We start from the raw sequence: 24,131 nt of genomic DNA, 5'->3' as shown, positions 1-24,131 counted from the left end.
GGACACAAAGACGTCTTATACCTCGTAGAAGGCAAGATGCTTTTGTCAAACTCATGCGGGAAGCCTCCCCAAGCCATTACACCTCCACCGCCGTATTGATAATTTGCCTTAAAGAGGGAGAGATGGTACCGTGTTCTAAGCACTCTCCAGGCACAGGTACGCCGGGAATCCAGGCTGAATCTCGACACATCTGTAAAAAACACGGTGTTACACCATGCTAAACGCCCTTCATTGTGTGCTGCAGAGATTGTGAACGTGAACAGCGGGTCTTTGGGCAGACAGCTCTGACTTCTGGAGTCGTCGGGCAACTACACACGGTGAAGCTCGGGTTCATTGGCAGCATACAGCCAACGTGAGAGCTAAAAAGTTGTAGGAGTCCCGTGTCGCCGCGCTGAATGTGACAAACAACAGCCCTCTTTCGTAGTTGTGGATCTTGGTCTACTTATCCAAATTCTTCTCGATATAGATCTAGTTTCCCGAAATCAATTCCACAAACTGCATACGACTTTGGCAATTTATTGGGATCTGTAGCCATATGACCTGTGATTTTGCTGCTTCCAATCTATTGATTATTCTCCATCTATTCATTTCATTCATACTTTCGCGGCTACTCATTTCACCTGATACATCACAAAATTTACGCCACCTTTGCGAGAAACACAGCGAGTGCCATGAAGGAGTAGGAGCAGGAAAGTTGCCGTAAACAACCTTGTCCGCTTACAGCCCCCAGGACCAACACGTGTACACTTACGTATTCGACTCTTAATATTTACATAATTCTTCGATGTCATAATTATTGCCTTTGTTTCAATACTTGTCGTAAAAATAGTCATAATTTGCAAATTCTTTTAATTTTGCACACGCGCGTATCAAATATTAATGTGTATATTCATGTACGCTCATATTAATATTAAATTAAAAAGTATTTTTGCAGTCGGTATATTATAAATCATAGGCTACTAGGAACTTAGTTTAGTAGAATATAATAATTTTGGCTTCATGCTTTGGGAGAGCAAAATCTTTTGAATAATTCGTACTCTCAGAGAGGAGCAACGTAATTTGGTGTTATCGGACATACGCTAAAGATCTTATGCTTCATCCTCAGGCAAAAAAGTACTCTCGATGTTCCCGATCTTTATTTGTAAACACAAAGCATTGTGACTTACTGAATTCAGTATCATCTGTTCGAATCTCTTGCATTAAAAATATGAATAGCGGTTTGAGATGTAGTTTGCATTTAATATTTGTTTTAAAATTTAGCTGAAATCGAAAGTTCTACTTCTCGATTGCGAAAACAAATTATTACTCTACTTTGAGATAAAAATCATAGCATTGATATATGGAATTTTTGTTCAATAATCATCTGCTTGTGTAAATAGTTAACAAGCGCCTATTCAATAATCCTAAACAAATTACTATGCTACTAACTGTATCTGAAAGTAATTTTGTTATGAAAGAAAGCTCAGGAAATGATCTGTGCTTTGGAAATTATTCATCTTCGCCGTTGTCTGGCATTTCAGCTAAACTTTAACCAGTTCAATAATTTCAAAATAGCTTAGCACGGCTCGATGGTCTAGGGGTATGATTCTCGCTTTGGGTGCGAGAGGTCCCGGGTTCGAATCCCGGTCGAGCCCATCCTTTTTTTAATTTTATCTCTGAGACTGAAATAGTTTTTTGGCTTTCATTTGGTTATTATAAAATACACTTCAAAGACTACGAGGGATGTGTAAGGATGCCTTCGGGGAGTATTTTACTTTGTATACCTATGAAGATAGGTTTTAGAGCACGCGATAATAGAGTATTCATGCTTTATAAAGGGAGTCGTGGAGAAAAAATGAAAGCCATGGACTCTATATTTAATAAAAGGTCGTTCGGATATGCAATTAACAACGAGGCATATTTGCCTGAATGAAAATGGTAGTTACGTGAATTAGGGATGTTTTTAAAAAATGAAACGAAGATTTATATTATAGAGGACGTGTTTATTGCTTCTCAATCTCTGAAATTTTCAATCAGAAAGCAGGCTGATTAATTTTGAAATATAAGTCAAAGATCTTATATTTTGCAAAAGAGCAACACACTCATATCCGGCTATGTAAGAATGCGTTTGAAAAACAAATGTAAAGAATTTTATTTCGCTCCATGGCAATGCATAGCTATTTAATCGCTAATTTCAGCTAAAATTAGCTCGATGATAAGAGATTCATTAAATCTGAAAGTTAAATAAGAGACTCTATGTTTTGGTAAGTTGCTACACTGCGCGAATGTGCTGTGTGCAAATGCACTCGAATGTTGAATGGAAGCCGTTATGTTTCCTGCAGTAGTAGTAGCGGTTGTTAAACGGCGACGGTTGTTAAAATACGCACATGCCGTAATTTTTATTATATATTTCCGCGCATGACGCAATATTGACTATAATAATAATCACAATATCAATAACAATAATCATATGTGTTCTAAGGAACATTTTCAGAGAGAAAATCGGCAAATCAAGCTTCGATATCGTGGTTCGGTGGTCTAGGGGTATGATTCTCGCTTAGGATGCGAGAGGTCCCGGGTTCAAATCCCGGCCGAGCCCAGTTTTGGAAGATTCATTTATGAACATTTCGCATTTGCAAAGATTAATTTGAATTTTGTTCGTCATTTTCATAAACTTTTAATCATTTTTCTCGTTATAAGTTAACGAAAAAATTCACTTCAAAATTTAGTATTGATTTAACTAAATATTTTGCGTGCGCACATTTCATTTCTATAATTTCTTGATTTTTCCTTATGACAGAAGTATATTCTATTTTGCACTATTTATGTAATAATGAATTAATTTATTTTTATATTAATTCTTCAATTATTTTAAAATGATATATATATTTATATATCTGTGTATATGCTTATATGTATACCTGAAATATTGTGCTGGATTAAAAGAATTTGCACTATTCTGAAAATCTAGTGAAATTTGATTTTAATCAAATTAGGTACGAATACACACTTATAAACGAGAAAGTGATGTACCGCTTCAAAGTTATTTTTTAAGCGCATGATTTTCAGTAAAGTTCATAATGCAGAGCTGTCCAAGACCAACCTTATTATATATATCTGAAAACGATTTTAAGATGTGTATAGTCCTGTCTGACAATCGGATAGGTAGGGCAGCGTAACTCCATATTGGAAAGGAAGTAACCACTCCTGCTGCAAGGCACTTTTGAACTTCGAGATCGACATCGGTGGGAACGGCGAGATGAAACCGCCCTCCTAACAGCATTCCAGACATGCTGCGTAATGTTGAGAAGATCTAGATGGCCATTCGATATTCCGAATATCTTTACCACCAACTAATCGTCGACCAGCTGAGCGCTATGTGGCAGACGTTGTTGTACATTAACTAGGAGCCCAGCTCGAATATGAAGTGCTGACCTGAAAAATTCAACATAGGACACAAAGATGTCTTATACCTCGTAGAAGGTAAGATCCTTTTGTCAAACTCATGCAGGAATGCGCGGTAGTCCAACTTAATGTCTCCCCAAACCATTACTTCTCCACCGCCGTAATGATCATTTCCCTTCAAGAGGGAGAGATCGTACCGTGTTCTAAGTACTCTCCAGACACAGGTACGTCGAGAATCCAGGCTGAATCTCGACACATCTGTAAAAAAGATGGTGTTCCACTGGAAGTTGTTCCAAGGTGCGTGATCGTTACACCATGCTGAACGCCCTTCATTGTGCGCTGCAGAGATCGTGAACGCGAACGGCGGGTCTTTGGACAGACAGCTCTGACTTCTGGAGTCGTCGGGACACTATACACGGTGAAGCTCGGGTTCCATTGGCCGCATACAGCCAACGTAAGAGCTGTAAAGTTGTAGGAGTCCCGTGTCGCCGCGCTGAAAGTGACAAACAACGGTCCTCTTTCGTAGTTGTGGATCTTGGTCTACTTATTCAAATTCTTCTCGATATAGATCTAAATTCCCGAAATCGATTTCACAAACTGCATACGACTTTGGCAATTTATTGGGATCTGTAGCCATATGCCCTGTGATTTTGCTGCTTCCAATCTATTGATTATTCTCCATCTATTCATTTCATCCATACTTTCGTGGCTACTCATTTCACCTGATACATCATAAAATTTACGCAACCTTTGCGAGAAACACAGCGAGTGCCATGAAGGAGTAGGAGCACACAAGTCGCCGAAAACAACCTTGTCCGCTTACAGCCCCGAAGACCAACACTTGTACACTTACGTATTCGACTCTTAATATTTACATAATTCTTCGATGTCATAATTATTGCCTTTGTTTCAATACTTCTCGTAAAAGTAGTCATAATTTGCAAATTCTTTTAATTTTGCACACGCGCGTATAAAATATTAATGTGTATATTCATGTACGCTCATATTAATATTAAATTAAAAAGTATTTTTGCAGTCGGTATATTATAAATCATAGGCTACTAGAAACTTAGTTTAGTAGAATATAATAATTTTGGCTTCATGCTTTGGGAGAGCAAAATCTTTTGAATAATTCGTACTCTCAGAGAGGAGCAACGTAATTTGGTGTTATCGGACATACGCTAAAGATCTTATGCTTCATCCTCAGGCAAAAAAGTACTCTCGATGTTCCCGATCTTTATTTGTAAACACAAAGCATTGTGACTTACTGAATTCAGTATCACCTGTTCGAATCTCTTGCATTAAAAATATGAATAGCGGTTTGAGATGTAGTTTGCATTTAATATTTGTTTTAAAATTTAGCTGAAATCGAAAGTTCCACTTCTCGATTGCGAAAACTAATTATTACTCTACTTTGAGATAAAAATCATAGCATTGATATATGGAATTTTTGTTCAATAATCATCTGCTTGTGTAAATAGTTAACGAGCGCTTATTCAATAATCCTAAAACAAATTACTATGCTACTAACTGTATCTGAAAGTTTTGTTATGAAAGAAAGCTCAGGAAATGATCTGTGCTTTGGAAATTATTCATCTTCGCCGGTGTCTGGCATTTCAGCCAAACTTTAATCAGTTCAATAATTTTAAAATAGCTTAGCACGGCTCGATGGTCTAGGGGTATGATTTTCGCTTTGGGTGCGAGAGGTCCCGGGTTCAATTCCCGGTCGAGCCCATGCTTTTTTTAATTTTATCTCTGAGACTGAAATAGTTTTTTGGCTTTCATTTGGTTATTATAAAATACACTTCAAAGAGTACGAGGGATGTGTAAGGATGCCTTCGGGGAGTATTTTACTTTGTATACCTATGAAGATAGGTGTTAGAGCACGCGATAATAGAGTATTCATGCTTTATAAAGGGAGTCGTGGAGAAAAAATGAAAGCCATCGACTCTATATTTAATAAAAGGTCGTTCGGAAATGCAATTAACAACGAGGCATATTTGCCTGAATGAAAATGGTAGTTACGTGATTTAGGGATGTTTTTAAAAAATGAAACGAAGATTTATATTATAGAGGACGTGTTTATTGCTTCTCAATCTCTGAAATTTTCAATCAGAAAGCAGGCTGATTAATTTTGAAATATAAGTCAAAGATCTTATATTTTGCAAAAGAGCAACACACTCATATCCGGCTATGTAAGAATGCGTTTGAAAAACAAATGTAAAGAATTTTATTTCGCTCCATGGCAATGCATAGCTATTTAATCGCTAATTTCAGCTAAAATTAGCTCGATGATAAGAGATTCATTAAATCTGAAAGTTAAATAAGAGACTCTATGTTTTGGTAAGTTGCTACACTGCGCGAATGTGCTGTGTGCAAATGCACTCGAATGTTGAATGGAAGCCGTTATGTTTCCTGCAGTAGTAGTAGCGGTTGTTAAACGGCGACGGTTGTTAAAATACGCACATGCCGTAATTTTTATTATATATTTCCGCGCATGACGCAATATTGACTATAATAATAATCACAATATCAATAACAATAATCATATGTGTTCTAAGGAACTTTTTCAGAGAGAAAATCGGCAAATCAAGCTTCGATATCGTGGTTCGGTGGTCTAGGGGTATGATTCTCGCTTAGGATGCGAGAGGTCCCGGGTTCAAATCCCGGCCGAGCCCAGTTTTGGAAGATTCATTTATGAACATTTCGCATTTGCAAAGATTAATTTGAATTTTGTTCGTCATTTTCATAAACTTTTTATCATTTTTCTCGTTATAAGTTAACGAAAAAATTCACTTCAAAATTTAGTATTGATTTAACTAAATATTTTGCGTGCGCACATTTCATTTCTATAATTTCTTGATTTTTCCTTATGACAGAAGTATATTCTATTTTGCACTATTTATGTAATAATGAATTAATTTATTTTTATATTAATTCTTCAATTATTTTAAAATGATATATATATTTATATATCTGTGTATATGCTTATATGTATACCTGAAATATTGTGCTGGATTAAAAGAATTTGCACTATTCTGAAAATCTAGTGAAATTTGATTTTAATCAAATTAGGTACGAATACACACTTATAAACGAGAAAGTGATGTACCGCTTCAAAGTTATTTTTTAAGCGCATGATTTTCAGTAAAGTTCATAATGCAGAGCTGTCCAAGACCAACCTTATTATATATATCTGAAAACGATTTTAAGATGTGTATAGTCCTGTCTGACAATCGGATAGGTAGGGCAGCGTAACTCCATATTGGAAAGGAAGTAACCACTCCTGCTGCAAGGCACTTTTGAACTTCGAGATCGACATCGGTGGGAACGGCGAGATGAAACCGCCCTCCTAACAGCATTCCAGACATGCTGCGTAATGTTGAGAAGATCTAGATGGCCATTCGATATTCCGAATATCTTTACCACCAACTAATCGTCGACCAGCTGAGCGCTATGTGGCAGACGTTGTTGTACATTAACTAGGAGCCCAGCTCGAATATGAAGTGCTGACCTGAAAAATTCAACATAGGACACAAAGATGTCTTATACCTCGTAGAAGGTAAGATCCTTTTGTCAAACTCATGCAGGAATGCGCGGTAGTCCAACTTAATGTCTCCCCAAACCATTACTTCTCCACCGCCGTAATGATCATTTCCCTTCAAGAGGGAGAGATCGTACCGTGTTCTAAGTACTCTCCAGACACAGGTACATCGAGAATCCAGGCTGAATCTCGACACATCTGTAAAAAAGATGGTGTTCCACTGGAAGTTGTTCCAAGGTGCGTGATCGTTACACCATGCTGAACGCCCTTCATTGTGCGCTGCAGAGATCGTGAACGCGAACGGCGGGTCTTTGGACAGACAGCTCTGACTTCTGGAGTCGTCGGGACACTATACACGGTGAAGCTCGGGTTCCATTGGCCGCATACAGCCAACGTAAGAGCTGTAAAGTTGTAGGAGTCCCGTGTCGCCGCGCTGAAAGTGACAAACAACGGTCCTCTTTCGTAGTTGTGGATCTTGGTCTACTTATTCAAATTCTTCTCGATATAGATCTAAATTCCCGAAATCGATTTCACAAACTGCATACGACTTTGGCAATTTATTGGGATCTGTAGCCATATGCCCTGTGATTTTGCTGCTTCCAATCTATTGATTATTCTCCATCTATTCATTTCATCCATACTTTCGTGGCTACTCATTTCACCTGATACATCATAAAATTTACGCAACCTTTGCGAGAAACACAGCGAGTGCCATGAAGGAGTAGGAGCACACAAGTCGCCGAAAACAACCTTGTCCGCTTACAGCCCCGAAGACCAACACTTGTACACTTACGTATTCGACTCTTAATATTTACATAATTCTTCGATGTCATAATTATTGCCTTTGTTTCAATACTTCTCGTAAAAGTAGTCATAATTTGCAAATTCTTTTAATTTTGCACACGCGCGTATAAAATATTAATGTGTATATTCATGTACGCTCATATTAATATTAAATTAAAAAGTATTTTTGCAGTCGGTATATTATAAATCATAGGCTACTAGAAACTTAGTTTAGTAGAATATAATAATTTTGGCTTCATGCTTTGGGAGAGCAAAATCTTTTGAATAATTCGTACTCTCAGAGAGGAGCAACGTAATTTGGTGTTATCGGACATACGCTAAAGATCTTATGCTTCATCCTCAGGCAAAAAAGTACTCTCGATGTTCCCGATCTTTATTTGTAAACACAAAGCATTGTGACTTACTGAATTCAGTATCACCTGTTCGAATCTCTTGCATTAAAAATATGAATAGCGGTTTGAGATGTAGTTTGCATTTAATATTTGTTTTAAAATTTAGCTGAAATCGAAAGTTCCACTTCTCGATTGCGAAAACTAATTATTACTCTACTTTGAGATAAAAATCATAGCATTGATATATGGAATTTTTGTTCAATAATCATCTGCTTGTGTAAATAGTTAACGAGCGCTTATTCAATAATCCTAAAACAAATTACTATGCTACTAACTGTATCTGAAAGTTTTGTTATGAAAGAAAGCTCAGGAAATGATCTGTGCTTTGGAAATTATTCATCTTCGCCGGTGTCTGGCATTTCAGCCAAACTTTAATCAGTTCAATAATTTTAAAATAGCTTAGCACGGCTCGATGGTCTAGGGGTATGATTTTCGCTTTGGGTGCGAGAGGTCCCGGGTTCAATTCCCGGTCGAGCCCATGCTTTTTTTAATTTTATCTCTGAGACTGAAATAGTTTTTTGGCTTTCATTTGGTTATTATAAAATACACTTCAAAGAGTACGAGGGATGTGTAAGGATGCCTTCGGGGAGTATTTTACTTTGTATACCTATGAAGATAGGTGTTAGAGCACGCGATAATAGAGTATTCATGCTTTATAAAGGGAGTCGTGGAGAAAAAATGAAAGCCATCGACTCTATATTTAATAAAAGGTCGTTCGGAAATGCAATTAACAACGAGGCATATTTGCCTGAATGAAAATGGTAGTTACGTGATTTAGGGATGTTTTTAAAAAATGAAACGAAGATTTATATTATAGAGGACGTGTTTATTGCTTCTCAATCTCTGAAATTTTCAATCAGAAAGCAGGCTGATTAATTTTGAAATATAAGTCAAAGATCTTATATTTTGCAAAAGAGCAACACACTCATATCCGGCTATGTAAGAATGCGTTTGAAAAACAAATGTAAAGAATTTTATTTCGCTCCATGGCAATGCATAGCTATTTAATCGCTAATTTCAGCTAAAATTAGCTCGATGATAAGAGATTCATTAAATCTGAAAGTTAAATAAGAGACTCTATGTTTTGGTAAGTTGCTACACTGCGCGAATGTGCTGTGTGCAAATGCACTCGAATGTTGAATGGAAGCCGTTATGTTTCCTGCAGTAGTAGTAGCGGTTGTTAAACGGCGACGGTTGTTAAAATACGCACATGCCGTAATTTTTATTATATATTTCCGCGCATGACGCAATATTGACTATAATAATAATCACAATATCAATAACAATAATCATATGTGTTCTAAGGAACATTTTCAGAGAGAAAATCGGCAAATCAAGCTTCGATATCGTGGTTCGGTGGTCTAGGGATATGATTCTCGCTTAGGGTGCGAGAGGTCCCGGGTTCAAATCCCGGCCGAGCCCAGTTTTGGAAGATTCATTTATGAACATTTCGCATTTGCAAAGATTAATTTGAATTTTGTTCGTCATTTTCATAAACTTTTAATCATTTTTCTCGTTATAAGTTAACGAAAAAATTCACTTCAAAATTTAGTATTGATTTAACTAAATATTTTGCGTGCGCACATTTCATTTCTATAATTTCTTGATTTTTCCTTATGACAGAAGTATATTCTATTTTGCACTATTTATGTAATAATGAATTAATTTATTTTTATATTAATTCTTCAATTATTTTAAAATGATATATATATTTATATATCTGTGTATATGCTTATATGTATACCTGAAATATTGTGCTGGATTAAAAGAATTTGCACTATTCTGAAAATCTAGTGAAATTTGATTTTAATCAAATTAGGTACGAATACACACTTATAAACGAGAAAGTGATGTACCGCTTCAAAGTTATTTTTTAAGCGCATGATTTTCAGTAAAGTTCATAATGCAGAGCTGTCCAAGACCAACCTTATTATATATATCTGAAAACGATTTTAAGATGTGTATAGTCCTGTCTGACAATCGGATAGGTAGGGCAGCGTAACTCCATATTGGAAAGGAAGTAACCACTCCTGCTGCAAGGCACTTTTGAACTTCGAGATCGACATCGGTGGGAACGGCGAGATGAAACCGCCCTCCTAACAGCATTCCAGACATGCTGCGTAATGTTGAGAAGATCTAGATGGCCATTCGATATTCCGAATATCTTTACCACCAACTAATCGTCGACCAGCTGAGCGCTATGTGGCAGACGTTGTTGTACATTAACTAGGAGCCCAGCTCGAATATGAAGTGCTGACCTGAAAAATTCAACATAGGACACAAAGATGTCTTATACCTCGTAGAAGGTAAGATCCTTTTGTCAAACTCATGCAGGAATGCGCGGTAGTCCAACTTAATGTCTCCCCAAACCATTACTTCTCCACCGCCGTAATGATCATTTCCCTTCAAGAGGGAGAGATCGTACCGTGTTCTAAGTACTCTCCAGACACAGGTACGTCGAGAATCCAGGCTGAATCTCGACACATCTGTAAAAAAGATGGTGTTCCACTGGAAGTTGTTCCAAGGTGCGTGATCGTTACACCATGCTGAACGCCCTTCATTGTGCGCTGCAGAGATCGTGAACGCGAACGGCGGGTCTTTGGACAGACAGCTCTGACTTCTGGAGTCGTCGGGACACTATACACGGTGAAGCTCGGGTTCCATTGGCCGCATACAGCCAACGTAAGAGCTGTAAAGTTGTAGGAGTCCCGTGTCGCCGCGCTGAAAGTGACAAACAACGGTCCTCTTTCGTAGTTGTGGATCTTGGTCTACTTATTCAAATTCTTCTCGATATAGATCTAAATTCCCGAAATCGATTTCACAAACTGCATACGACTTTGGCAATTTATTGGGATCTGTAGCCATATGCCCTGTGATTTTGCTGCTTCCAATCTATTGATTATTCTCCATCTATTCATTTCATCCATACTTTCGTGGCTACTCATTTCACCTGATACATCATAAAATTTACGCAACCTTTGCGAGAAACACAGCGAGTGCCATGAAGGAGTAGGAGCACACAAGTCGCCGAAAACAACCTTGTCCGCTTACAGCCCCGAAGACCAACACTTGTACACTTACGTATTCGACTCTTAATATTTACATAATTCTTCGATGTCATAATTATTGCCTTTGTTTCAATACTTCTCGTAAAAGTAGTCATAATTTGCAAATTCTTTTAATTTTGCACACGCGCGTATAAAATATTAATGTGTATATTCATGTACGCTCATATTAATATTAAATTAAAAAGTATTTTTGCAGTCGGTATATTATAAATCATAGGCTACTAGAAACTTAGTTTAGTAGAATATAATAATTTTGGCTTCATGCTTTGGGAGAGCAAAATCTTTTGAATAATTCGTACTCTCAGAGAGGAGCAACGTAATTTGGTGTTATCGGACATACGCTAAAGATCTTATGCTTCATCCTCAGGCAAAAAAGTACTCTCGATGTTCCCGATCTTTATTTGTAAACACAAAGCATTGTGACTTACTGAATTCAGTATCACCTGTTCGAATCTCTTGCATTAAAAATATGAATAGCGGTTTGAGATGTAGTTTGCATTTAATATTTGTTTTAAAATTTAGCTGAAATCGAAAGTTCCACTTCTCGATTGCGAAAACTAATTATTACTCTACTTTGAGATAAAAATCATAGCATTGATATATGGAATTTTTGTTCAATAATCATCTGCTTGTGTAAATAGTTAACGAGCGCTTATTCAATAATCCTAAAACAAATTACTATGCTACTAACTGTATCTGAAAGTTTTGTTATGAAAGAAAGCTCAGGAAATGATCTGTGCTTTGGAAATTATTCATCTTCGCCGGTGTCTGGCATTTCAGCCAAACTTTAATCAGTTCAATAATTTCAAAATAGCTTAGCACGGCTCGATGGTCTAGGGGTATGATTTTCGCTTTGGGTGCGAGAGGTCCCGGGTTCAATTCCCGGTCGAGCCCATGCTTTTTTTAATTTTATCTCTGAGACTGAAATAGTTTTTTGGCTTTCATTTGGTTATTATAAAATACACTTCAAAGAGTACGAGGGATGTGTAAGGATGCCTTCGGGGAGTATTTTACTTTGTATACCTATGAAGATAGGTGTTAGAGCACGCGATAATAGAGTATTCATGCTTTATAAAGGGAGTCGTGGAGAAAAAATGAAAGCCATCGACTCTATATTTAATAAAAGGTCGTTCGGAAATGCAATTAACAACGAGGCATATTTGCCTGAATGAAAATGGTAGTTACGTGATTTAGGGATGTTTTTAAAAAATGAAACGAAGATTTATATTATAGAGGACGTGTTTATTGCTTCTCAATCTCTGAAATTTTCAATCAGAAAGCAGGCTGATTAATTTTGAAATATAAGTCAAAGATCTTATATTTTGCAAAAGAGCAACACACTCATATCCGGCTATGTAAGAATGCGTTTGAAAAACAAATGAAAAGAATTTTATTTCGCTCCATGGCAATGCATAGCTATTTAATCGCTAATTTCAGCTAAAATTAGCTCGATGATAAGAGATTCATTAAATCTGAAAGTTAAATAAGAGACTCTATGTTTTGGTAAGTTGCTACACTGCGCGAATGTGCTGTGTGCAAATGCACTCGAATGTTGAATGGAAGCCGTTATGTTTCCTGCAGTAGTAGTAGCGGTTGTTAAACGGCGACGGTTGTTAAAATACGCACATGCCGTAATTTTTATTATATATTTCCGCGCATGACGCAATATTGACTATAATAATAATCACAATATCAATAACAATAATCATATGTGTTCTAAGGAACATTTTCAGAGAGAAAATCGGCAAATCAAGCTTCGATATCGTGGTTCGGTGGTCTAGGGGTATGATTCTCGCTTAGGATGCGAGAGGTCCCGGGTTCAAATCCCGGCCGAGCCCAGTTTTGGAAGATTCATTTATGAACATTTCGCATTTGCAAAGATTAATTTGAATTTTGTTCGTCATTTTCATAAACTTTTAATCATTTTTCTCGTTATAAGTTAACGAAAAAATTCACTTCAAAATTTAGTATTGATTTAACTAAATATTTTGCGTGCGCACATTTCATTTCTATAATTTCTTGATTTTTCCTTATGACAGAAGTATATTCTATTTTGCACTATTTATGTAATAATGAATTAATTTATTTTTATATTAATTCTTCAATTATTTTAAAATGATATATATATTTATATATCTGTGTATATGCTTATATGTATACCTGAAATATTGTGCTGGATTAAAAGAATTTGCACTATTCTGAAAATCTAGTGAAATTTGATTTTAATCAAATTAGGTACGAATACACACTTATAAACGAGAAAGTGATGTACCGCTTCAAAGTTATTTTTTAAGCGCATGATTTTCAGTAAAGTTCATAATGCAGAGCTGTCCAAGACCAACCTTATTATATATATCTGAAAACGATTTTAAGATGTGTATAGTCCTGTCTGACAATCGGATAGGTAGGGCAGCGTAACTCCATATTGGAAAGGAAGTAACCACTCCTGCTGCAAGGCACTTTTGAACTTCGAGATCGACATCGGTGGGAACGGCGAGATGAAACCGCCCTCCTAACAGCATTCCAGACATGCTGCGTAATGTTGAGAAGATCTAGATGGCCATTCGATATTCCGAATATCTTTACCACCAACTAATCGTCGACCAGCTGAGCGCTATGTGGCAGACGTTGTTGTACATTAACTAGGAGCCCAGCTCGAATATGAAGTGCTGACCTGAAAAATTCAACATAGGACACAAAGATGTCTTATACCTCGTAGAAGGTAAGATCCTTTTGTCAAACTCATGCAGGAATGCGCGGTAGTCCAACTTAATGTCTCCCCAAACCATTACTTCTCCACCGCCGTAATGATCATTTCCCTTCAAGAGGGAGAGATCGTACCGTGTTCTAAGTACTCTCCAGACACAGGTACGTCGAGAATCCAGGCTGAATCTCGACACATCTGTAAAAAAGATGGTGTTCCACTGGAAGTTGTTCCAAGGTGCGTGATCGTTACACCATGCTGAACGCCCTTCATTGTGCGCTGCAGAGATCGTGAACGCGAACGGCGGGTCTTTGGACAGACAGCTCTGACTTCTGGAGTCGTCGGGACACTATACACGGTGAAGCTCGGGTTCCATTGGCCGCATACAGCCAACGTAAGAGCTGTAAAGTTGTAGGAGTCCCGTGTCGCCGCGCTGAAAGTGACAAACAACGGTCCTCTTTCGTAGTTGTGGATCTTGGTCTACTTATTCAAATTCTTCTCGATATAGATCTAAATTCCCGAAATCGATTTCACAAACTGCATACGACTTTGGCAATTTATTGGGATCTGTAGCCATATGCCCTGTGATTTTGCTGCTTCCAATCTATTGATTATTCTCCATCTATTCATTTCATCCATACTTTCGTGGCTACTCATTTCACCTGATACATCATAAAATTTACGCAACCTTTGCGAGAAACACAGCGAGTGCCATGAAGGAGTAGGAGCACACAAGTCGCCGAAAACAACCTTGTCCGCTTACAGCCCCGAAGACCAACACTTGTACACTTACGTATTCGACTCTTAATATTTACATAATTCTTCGATGTCATAATTATTGCCTTTGTTTCAATACTTCTCGTAAAAGTAGTCATAATTTGCAAATTCTTTTAATTTTGCACACGCGCGTATAAAATATTAATGTGTATATTCATGTACGCTCATATTAATATTAAATTAAAAAGTATTTTTGCAGTCGGTATATTATAAATCATAGGCTACTAGAAACTTAGTTTAGTAGAATATAATAATTTTGGCTTCATGCTTTGGGAGAGCAAAATCTTTTGAATAATTCGTACTCTCAGAGAGGAGCAACGTAATTTGGTGTTATCGGACATACGCTAAAGATCTTATGCTTCATCCTCAGGCAAAAAAGTACTCTCGATGTTCCCGATCTTTATTTGTAAACACAAAGCATTGTGACTTACTGAATTCAGTATCACCTGTTCGAATCTCTTGCATTAAAAATATGAATAGCGGTTTGAGATGTAGTTTGCATTTAATATTTGTTTTAAAATTTAGCTGAAATCGAAAGTTCCACTTCTCGATTGCGAAAACTAATTATTACTCTACTTTGAGATAAAAATCATAGCATTGATATATGGAATTTTTGTTCAATAATCATCTGCTTGTGTAAATAGTTAACGAGCGCTTATTCAATAATCCTAAAACAAATTACTATGCTACTAACTGTATCTGAAAGTTTTGTTATGAAAGAAAGCTCAGGAAATGATCTGTGCTTTGGAAATTATTCATCTTCGCCGGTGTCTGGCATTTCAGCCAAACTTTAATCAGTTCAATAATTTCAAAATAGCTTAGCACGGCTCGATGGTCTAGGGGTATGATTTTCGCTTTGGGTGCGAGAGGTCCCGGGTTCAATTCCCGGTCGAGCCCATGCTTTTTTTAATTTTATCTCTGAGACTGAAATAGTTTTTTGGCTTTCATTTGGTTATTATAAAATACACTTCAAAGAGTACGAGGGATGTGTAAGGATGCCTTCGGGGAGTATTTTACTTTGTATACCTATGAAGATAGGTGTTAGAGCACGCGATAATAGAGTATTCATGCTTTATAAAGGGAGTCGTGGAGAAAAAATGAAAGCCATCGACTCTATATTTAATAAAAGGTCGTTCGGAAATGCAATTAACAACGAGGCATATTTGCCTGAATGAAAATGGTAGTTACGTGATTTAGGGATGTTTTTAAAAAATGAAACGAAGATTTATATTATAGAGGACGTGTTTATTGCTTCTCAATCTCTGAAATTTTCAATCAGAAAGCAGGCTGATTAATTTTGAAATATAAGTCAAAGATCTTATATTTTGCAAAAGAGCAACACACTCATATCCGGCTATGTAAGAATGCGTTTGAAAAACAAATGAAAAGAATTTTATTTCGCTCCATGGCAATGCATAGCTATTTAATCGCTAATTTCAGCTAAAATTAGCTCGATGATAAGAGATTCATTAAATCTGAAAGTTAAATAAGAGACTCTATGTTTTGGTAAGTTGCTACACTGCGCGAATGTGCTGTGTGCAAATGCACTCGAATGTTGAATGGAAGCCGTTATGTTTCCTGCAGTAGTAGTAGCGGTTGTTAAACGGCGACGGTTGTTAAAATACGCACATGCCGTAATTTTTATTATATATTTCCGCGCATGACGCAATATTGACTATAATAATAATCACAATATCAATAACAATAATCATATGTGTTCTAAGGAACATTTTCAGAGAGAAAATCGGCAAATCAAGCTTCGATATCGTGGTTCGGTGGTCTAGGGGTATGATTCTCGCTTAGGATGCGAGAGGTCCCGGGTTCAAATCCCGGCCGAGCCCAGTTTTGGAAGATTCATTTATGAACATTTCGCATTTGCAAAGATTAATTTGAATTTTGTTCGTCATTTTCATAAACTTTTAATCATTTTTCTCGTTATAAGTTAACGAAAAAATTCACTTCAAAATTTAGTATTGATTTAACTAAATATTTTGCGTGCGCACATTTCATTTCTATAATTTCTTGATTTTTCCTTATGACAGAAGTATATTCTATTTTGCACTATTTATGTAATAATGAATTAATTTATTTTTATATTAATTCTTCAATTATTTTAAAATGATATATATATTTATATATCTGTGTATATGCTTATATGTATACCTGAAATATTGTGCTGGATTAAAAGAATTTGCACTATTCTGAAAATCTAGTGAAATTTGATTTTAATCAAATTAGGTACGAATACACACTTATAAACGAGAAAGTGATGTACCGCTTCAAAGTTATTTTTTAAGCGCATGATTTTCAGTAAAGTTCATAATGCAGAGCTGTCCAAGACCAACCTTATTATATATATCTGAAAACGATTTTAAGATGTGTATAGTCCTGTCTGACAATCGGATAGGTAGGGCAGCGTAACTCCATATTGGAAAGGAAGTAACCACTCCTGCTGCAAGGCACTTTTGAACTTCGAGATCGACATCGGTGGGAACGGCGAGATGAAACCGCCCTCCTAACAGCATTCCAGACATGCTGCGTAATGTTGAGAAGATCTAGATGGCCATTCGATATTCCGAATATCTTTACCACCAACTAATCGTCGACCAGCTGAGCGCTATGTGGCAGACGTTGTTGTACATTAACTAGGAGCCCAGCTCGAATATGAAGTGCTGACCTGAAAAATTCAACATAGGACACAAAGATGTCTTATACCTCGTAGAAGGTAAGATCCTTTTGTCAAACTCATGCAGGAATGCGCGGTAGTCCAACTTAATGTCTCCCCAAACCATTACTTCTCCACCGCCGTAATGATCATTTCCCTTCAAGAGGGAGAGATCGTACCGTGTTCTAAGTACTCTCCAGACACAGGTACGTCGAGAATCCAGGCTGAATCTCGACACATCTGTAAAAAAGATGGTGTTCCACTGGAAGTTGTTCCAAGGTGCGTGATCGTTACACCATGCTGAACGCCCTTCATTGTGCGCTGCAGAGATCGTGAACGCGAACGGCGGGTCTTTGGACAGACAGCTCTGACTTCTGGAGTCGTCGGGACACTATACACGGTGAAGCTCGGGTTCCATTGGCCGCATACAGCCAACGTAAGAGCTGTAAAGTTGTAGGAGTCCCGTGTCGCCGCGCTGAAAGTGACAAACAACGGTCCTCTTTCGTAGTTGTGGATCTTGGTCTACTTATTCAAATTCTTCTCGATATAGATCTAAATTCCCGAAATCGATTTCACAAACTGCATACGACTTTGGCAATTTATTGGGATCTGTAGCCATATGCCCTGTGATTTTGCTGCTTCCAATCTATTGATTATTCTCCATCTATTCATTTCATCCATACTTTCGTGGCTACTCATTTCACCTGATACATCATAAAATTTACGCAACCTTTGCGAGAAACACAGCGAGTGCCATGAAGGAGTAGGAGCACACAAGTCGCCGAAAACAACCTTGTCCGCTTACAGCCCCGAAGACCAACACTTGTACACTTACGTATTCGACTCTTAATATTTACATAATTCTTCGATGTCATAATTATTGCCTTTGTTTCAATACTTCTCGTAAAAGTAGTCATAATTTGCAAATTCTTTTAATTTTGCACACGCGCGTATAAAATATTAATGTGTATATTCATGTACGCTCATATTAATATTAAATTAAAAAGTATTTTTGCAGTCGGTATATTATAAATCATAGGCTACTAGAAACTTAGTTTAGTAGAATATAATAATTTTGGCTTCATGCTTTGGGAGAGCAAAATCTTTTGAATAATTCGTACTCTCAGAGAGGAGCAACGTAATTTGGTGTTATCGGACATACGCTAAAGATCTTATGCTTCATCCTCAGGCAAAAAAGTACTCTCGATGTTCCCGATCTTTATTTGTAAACACAAAGCATTGTGACTTACTGAATTCAGTATCACCTGTTCGAATCTCTTGCATTAAAAATATGAATAGCGGTTTGAGATGTAGTTTGCATTTAATATTTGTTTTAAAATTTAGCTGAAATCGAAAGTTCCACTTCTCGATTGCGAAAACTAATTATTACTCTACTTTGAGATAAAAATCATAGCATTGATATATGGAATTTTTGTTCAATAATCATCTGCTTGTGTAAATAGTTAACGAGCGCTTATTCAATAATCCTAAAACAAATTACTATGCTACTAACTGTATCTGAAAGTTTTGTTATGAAAGAAAGCTCAGGAAATGATCTGTGCTTTGGAAATTATTCATCTTCGCCGGTGTCTGGCATTTCAGCCAAACTTTAATCAGTTCAATAATTTTAAAATAGCTTAGCACGGCTCGATGGTCTAGGGGTATGATTTTCGCTTTGGGTGCGAGAGGTCCCGGGTTCAATTCCCGGTCGAGCCCATGCTTTTTTTAATTTTATCTCTGAGACTGAAATAGTTTTTTGGCTTTCATTTGGTTATTATAAAATACACTTCAAAGAGTACGAGGGATGTGTAAGGATGCCTTCGGGGAGTATTTTACTTTGTATACCTATGAAGATAGGTGTTAGAGCACGCGATAATAGAGTATTCATGCTTTATAAAGGGAGTCGTGGAGAAAAAATGAAAGCCATCGACTCTATATTTAATAAAAGGTCGTTCGGAAATGCAATTAACAACGAGGCATATTTGCCTGAATGAAAATGGTAGTTACGTGATTTAGGGATGTTTTTAAAAAATGAAACGAAGATTTATATTATAGAGGACGTGTTTATTGCTTCTCAATCTCTGAAATTTTCAATCAGAAAGCAGGCTGATTAATTTTGAAATATAAGTCAAAGATCTTATATTTTGCAAAAGAGCAACACACTCATATCCGGCTATGTAAGAATGCGTTTGAAAAACAAATGAAAAGAATTTTATTTCGCTCCATGGCAATGCATAGCTATTTAATCGCTAATTTCAGCTAAAATTAGCTCGATGATAAGAGATTCATTAAATCTGAAAGTTAAATAAGAGACTCTATGTTTTGGTAAGTTGCTACACTGCGCGAATGTGCTGTGTGCAAATGCACTCGAATGTTGAATGGAAGCCGTTATGTTTCCTGCAGTAGTAGTAGCGGTTGTTAAACGGCGACGGTTGTTAAAATACGCACATGCCGTAATTTTTATTATATATTTCCGCGCATGACGCAATATTGACTATAATAATAATCACAATATCAATAACAATAATCATATGTGTTCTAAGGAACATTTTCAGAGAGAAAATCGGCAAATCAAGCTTCGATATCGTGGTTCGGTGGTCTAGGGGTATGATTCTCGCTTAGGATGCGAGAGGTCCCGGGTTCAAATCCCGGCCGAGCCCAGTTTTGGAAGATTCATTTATGAACATTTCGCATTTGCAAAGATTAATTTGAATTTTGTTCGTCATTTTCATAAACTTTTAATCATTTTTCTCGTTATAAGTTAACGAAAAAATTCACTTCAAAATTTAGTATTGATTTAACTAAATATTTTGCGTGCGCACATTTCATTTCTATAATTTCTTGATTTTTCCTTATGACAGAAGTATATTCTATTTTGCACTATTTATGTAATAATGAATTAATTTATTTTTATATTAATTCTTCAATTATTTTAAAATGATATATATATTTATATATCTGTGTATATGCTTATATGTATACCTGAAATATTGTGCTGGATTAAAAGAATTTGCACTATTCTGAAAATCTAGTGAAATTTGATTTTAATCAAATTAGGTACGAATACACACTTATAAACGAGAAAGTGATGTACCGCTTCAAAGTTATTTTTTAAGCGCATGATTTTCAGTAAAGTTCATAATGCAGAGCTGTCCAAGACCAACCTTATTATATATATCTGAAAACGATTTTAAGATGTGTATAGTCCTGTCTGACAATCGGATAGGTAGGGCAGCGTAACTCCATATTGGAAAGGAAGTAACCACTCCTGCTGCAAGGCACTTTTGAACTTCGAGATCGACATCGGTGGGAACGGCGAGATGAAACCGCCCTCCTAACAGCATTCCAGACATGCTGCGTAATGTTGAGAAGATCTAGATGGCCATTCGATATTCCGAATATCTTTACCACCAACTAATCGTCGACCAGCTGAGCGCTATGTGGCAGACGTTGTTGTACATTAACTAGGAGCCCAGCTCGAATATGAAGTGCTGACCTGAAAAATTCAACATAGGACACAAAGATGTCTTATACCTCGTAGAAGGTAAGATCCTTTTGTCAAACTCATGCAGGAATGCGCGGTAGTCCAACTTAATGTCTCCCCAAACCATTACTTCTCCACCGCCGTAATGATCATTTCCCTTCAAGAGGGAGAGATCGTACCGTGTTCTAAGTACTCTCCAGACACAGGTACGTCGAGAATCCAGGCTGAATCTCGACACATCTGTAAAAAAGATGGTGTTCCACTGGAAGTTGTTCCAAGGTGCGTGATCGTTACACCATGCTGAACGCCCTTCATTGTGCGCTGCAGAGATCGTGAACGCGAACGGCGGGTCTTTGGACAGACAGCTCTGACTTCTGGAGTCGTCGGGACACTATACACGGTGAAGCTCGGGTTCCATTGGCCGCATACAGCCAACGTAAGAGCTGTAAAGTTGTAGGAGTCCCGTGTCGCCGCGCTGAAAGTGACAAACAACGGTCCTCTTTCGTAGTTGTGGATCTTGGTCTACTTATTCAAATTCTTCTCGATATAGATCTAAATTCCCGAAATCGATTTCACAAACTGCATACGACTTTGGCAATTTATTGGGATCTGTAGCCATATGCCCTGTGATTTTGCTGCTTCCAATCTATTGATTATTCTCCATCTATTCATTTCATCCATACTTTCGTGGCTACTCATTTCACCTGATACATCATAAAATTTACGCAACCTTTGCGAGAAACACAGCGAGTGCCATGAAGGTGTAGGAGCACACAAGTCGCCGAAAACAACCTTGTCCGCTTACAGCCCCGAAGACCAACACTTGTACACTTACGTATTCGACTCTTAATATTTACATAATTCTTCGATGTCATAATTATTGCCTTTGTTTCAATACTTCTCGTAAAAGTAGTCATAATTTGCAAATTCTTTTAATTTTGCACACGCGCGTATAAAATATTAATGTGTATATTCATGTACGCTCATATTAATATTAAATTAAAAAGTATTTTTGCAGTCGGTATATTATAAATCATAGGCTACTAGAAACTTAGTTTAGTAGAATATAATAATTTTGGCTTCATGCTTTGGGAGAGCAAAATCTTTTGAATAATTCGTACTCTCAGAGAGGAGCAACGTAATTTGGTGTTATCGGACATACGCTAAAGATCTTATGCTTCATCCTCAGGCAAAAAAGTACTCTCGATGTTCCCGATCTTTATTTGTAAACACAAAGCATTGTGACTTACTGAATTCAGTATCACCTGTTCGAATCTCTTGCATTAAAAATATGAATAGCGGTTTGAGATGTAGTTTGCATTTAATATTTGTTTTAAAATTTAGCTGAAATCGAAAGTTCCACTTCTCGATTGCGAAAACTAATTATTACTCTACTTTGAGATAAAAATCATAGCATTGATATATGGAATTTTTGTTCAATAATCATCTGCTTGTGTAAATAGTTAACGAGCGCTTATTCAATAATCCTAAAACAAATTACTATGCTACTAACTGTATCTGAAAGTTTTGTTATGAAAGAAAGCTCAGGAAATGATCTGTGCTTTGGAAATTATTCATCTTCGCCGGTGTCTGGCATTTCAGCCAAACTTTAATCAGTTCAATAATTTTAAAATAGCTTAGCACGGCTCGATGGTCTAGGGGTATGATTTTCGCTTTGGGTGCGAGAGGTCCCGGGTTCAATTCCCGGTCGAGCCCATGCTTTTTTTAATTTTATCTCTGAGACTGAAATAGTTTTTTGGCTTTCATTTGGTTATTATAAAATACACTTCAAAGAGTACGAGGGATGTGTAAGGATGCCTTCGGGGAGTATTTTACTTTGTATACCTATGAAGATAGGTGTTAGAGCACGCGATAATAGAGTATTCATGCTTTATAAAGGGAGTCGTGGAGAAAAAATGAAAGCCATCGACTCTATATTTAATAAAAGGTCGTTCGGAAATGCAATTAACAACGAGGCATATTTGCCTGAATGAAAATGGTAGTTACGTGATTTAGGGATGTTTTTAAAAAATGAAACGAAGATTTATATTATAGAGGACGTGTTTATTGCTTCTCAATCTCTGAAATTTTCAATCAGAAAGCAGGCTGATTAATTTTGAAATATAAGTCAAAGATCTTATATTTTGCAAAAGAGCAACACACTCATATCCGGCTATGTAAGAATGCGTTTGAAAAACAAATGAAAAGAATTTTATTTCGCTCCATTGCAATGCATAGCTATTTAATCGCTAATTTCAGCTAAAATTAGCTCGATGATAAGAGATTCATTAAATCTGAAAGTTAAATAAGAGACTCTATGTTTTGGTAAGTTGCTACACTGCGCGAATGTGCTGTGTGCAAATGCACTCGAATGTTGAATGGAAGCCGTTATGTTTCCTGCAGTAGTAGTAGCGGTTGTTAAACGGCGACGCTAAAGTAGTAGTAGCGGTTGTTAAACGGCGACGGTTGTTAAAATACGCACATGCCGTAATTTTTATTATATATTTCCGCGCATGACGCAATATTGACTATAATAATAATCACAATATCAATAACAATAATCATATGTGTTCTAAGGAACATTTTCAGAGAGAAAATCGGAAAATCAAGCTTCGATATCGTGGTTCGGTGGTCTAGGGGTGTGATTCTCGCTTAGGGTGCGAGAGGTCCCGGGTTCAAACCCCGGCCGAGCCCAGCTTTGGAAGATTCATTTATGAACATTTCGCATTTGCAAAGATTAATTTGAATTTTGTTCGTCATTTTCATAAACTTTTAATCATTTTTCTCGTTATAAGTTAACGAAAAAATTCACTTCAAAATTTAGTATTGATTTAACTAAATATTTTGCGTGCGCACATTTCATTTCTATAATTTCTTGATTTTTCCTTATGACAGAAGTATATTCTATTTTGCACTATTTATGTAATAATGAATTAATTTATTTTTATATTAATTCTTCAATTATTTTAAAATCATATATATATTTATATATCTGTGTATATGCTTATATGTATACCTGAAATATTGTGCTGGATTAAAAGAATTTGCAATATTCTGAAAATCTAGTGAAATTTGATTTTAATCAAATTAGGTACGAATACACACTTATAAACGAGAAAGTGATGTACCGCTTCAAAGTTATTTTTTAAGCGCATGATTTTCAGTAAAGTTCATAATGCAGAGCTGTCCAAGACCAACCTTATTATTTATATCTGAAAACGATTTTAAGATGTGTATAGTCCTGTCTGACAATCGGATAGGTAGGGCAGCGTAACTCCATATTGGAAAGGAAGTAACCACTCCTGCTGC

At 36.8% G+C, this 24,131-nt stretch overlaps 14 non-coding genes across 14 annotated transcripts; all 14 read left to right on the top strand.

Moving 5' to 3' along the window:
* The first annotated feature begins 1,562 nt into the window (after window positions 1-1,562).
* TRNAP-UGG (transfer RNA proline (anticodon UGG)) lies at window positions 1,563-1,634 on the top strand. The gene has a single exon. It is a non-coding gene; the product is annotated as a tRNA-Pro (tRNA).
* An 872-nt stretch (window positions 1,635-2,506) lies between these two features.
* TRNAP-AGG (transfer RNA proline (anticodon AGG)) lies at window positions 2,507-2,578 on the top strand. Its single transcript has one exon. It is a non-coding gene; the product is annotated as a tRNA-Pro (tRNA).
* Window positions 2,579-5,046: 2,468 nt separating this feature from the next.
* Window positions 5,047-5,118, top strand: TRNAP-UGG (transfer RNA proline (anticodon UGG)). The gene has a single exon. It is a non-coding gene; the product is annotated as a tRNA-Pro (tRNA).
* An 872-nt stretch (window positions 5,119-5,990) lies between these two features.
* TRNAP-AGG (transfer RNA proline (anticodon AGG)) lies at window positions 5,991-6,062 on the top strand. The gene has a single exon. It is a non-coding gene; the product is annotated as a tRNA-Pro (tRNA).
* Window positions 6,063-8,530: 2,468 nt separating this feature from the next.
* TRNAP-UGG (transfer RNA proline (anticodon UGG)) lies at window positions 8,531-8,602 on the top strand. Its single transcript has one exon. It is a non-coding gene; the product is annotated as a tRNA-Pro (tRNA).
* Window positions 8,603-9,474: 872 nt separating this feature from the next.
* Window positions 9,475-9,546, top strand: TRNAP-AGG (transfer RNA proline (anticodon AGG)). Its single transcript has one exon. It is a non-coding gene; the product is annotated as a tRNA-Pro (tRNA).
* A 2,468-nt stretch (window positions 9,547-12,014) lies between these two features.
* Window positions 12,015-12,086, top strand: TRNAP-UGG (transfer RNA proline (anticodon UGG)). Its single transcript has one exon. It is a non-coding gene; the product is annotated as a tRNA-Pro (tRNA).
* Window positions 12,087-12,958: 872 nt separating this feature from the next.
* On the top strand, window positions 12,959-13,030 carry TRNAP-AGG (transfer RNA proline (anticodon AGG)). The gene has a single exon. It is a non-coding gene; the product is annotated as a tRNA-Pro (tRNA).
* Window positions 13,031-15,498: 2,468 nt separating this feature from the next.
* Window positions 15,499-15,570, top strand: TRNAP-UGG (transfer RNA proline (anticodon UGG)). Its single transcript has one exon. It is a non-coding gene; the product is annotated as a tRNA-Pro (tRNA).
* Window positions 15,571-16,442: 872 nt separating this feature from the next.
* On the top strand, window positions 16,443-16,514 carry TRNAP-AGG (transfer RNA proline (anticodon AGG)). The gene has a single exon. It is a non-coding gene; the product is annotated as a tRNA-Pro (tRNA).
* A 2,468-nt stretch (window positions 16,515-18,982) lies between these two features.
* TRNAP-UGG (transfer RNA proline (anticodon UGG)) lies at window positions 18,983-19,054 on the top strand. Its single transcript has one exon. It is a non-coding gene; the product is annotated as a tRNA-Pro (tRNA).
* An 872-nt stretch (window positions 19,055-19,926) lies between these two features.
* Window positions 19,927-19,998, top strand: TRNAP-AGG (transfer RNA proline (anticodon AGG)). Its single transcript has one exon. It is a non-coding gene; the product is annotated as a tRNA-Pro (tRNA).
* Window positions 19,999-22,466: 2,468 nt separating this feature from the next.
* Window positions 22,467-22,538, top strand: TRNAP-UGG (transfer RNA proline (anticodon UGG)). The gene has a single exon. It is a non-coding gene; the product is annotated as a tRNA-Pro (tRNA).
* Window positions 22,539-23,444: 906 nt separating this feature from the next.
* Window positions 23,445-23,516, top strand: TRNAP-AGG (transfer RNA proline (anticodon AGG)). The gene has a single exon. It is a non-coding gene; the product is annotated as a tRNA-Pro (tRNA).
* Window positions 23,517-24,131: the final 615 nt, after the last annotated feature.

Source organism: Stegodyphus dumicola, chromosome 2 (genome assembly GCF_044657685.1).
Source record: "Stegodyphus dumicola isolate Sdum_Otavi_A_Nest chromosome 2, ASM4465768v1".
Lineage (NCBI taxonomy): Eukaryota > Metazoa > Arthropoda > Arachnida > Araneae > Eresidae > Stegodyphus > Stegodyphus dumicola.
Note: the sequence above shows the minus strand (reverse complement) of the source record. Positions and strands in the feature narration are given on the sequence as shown.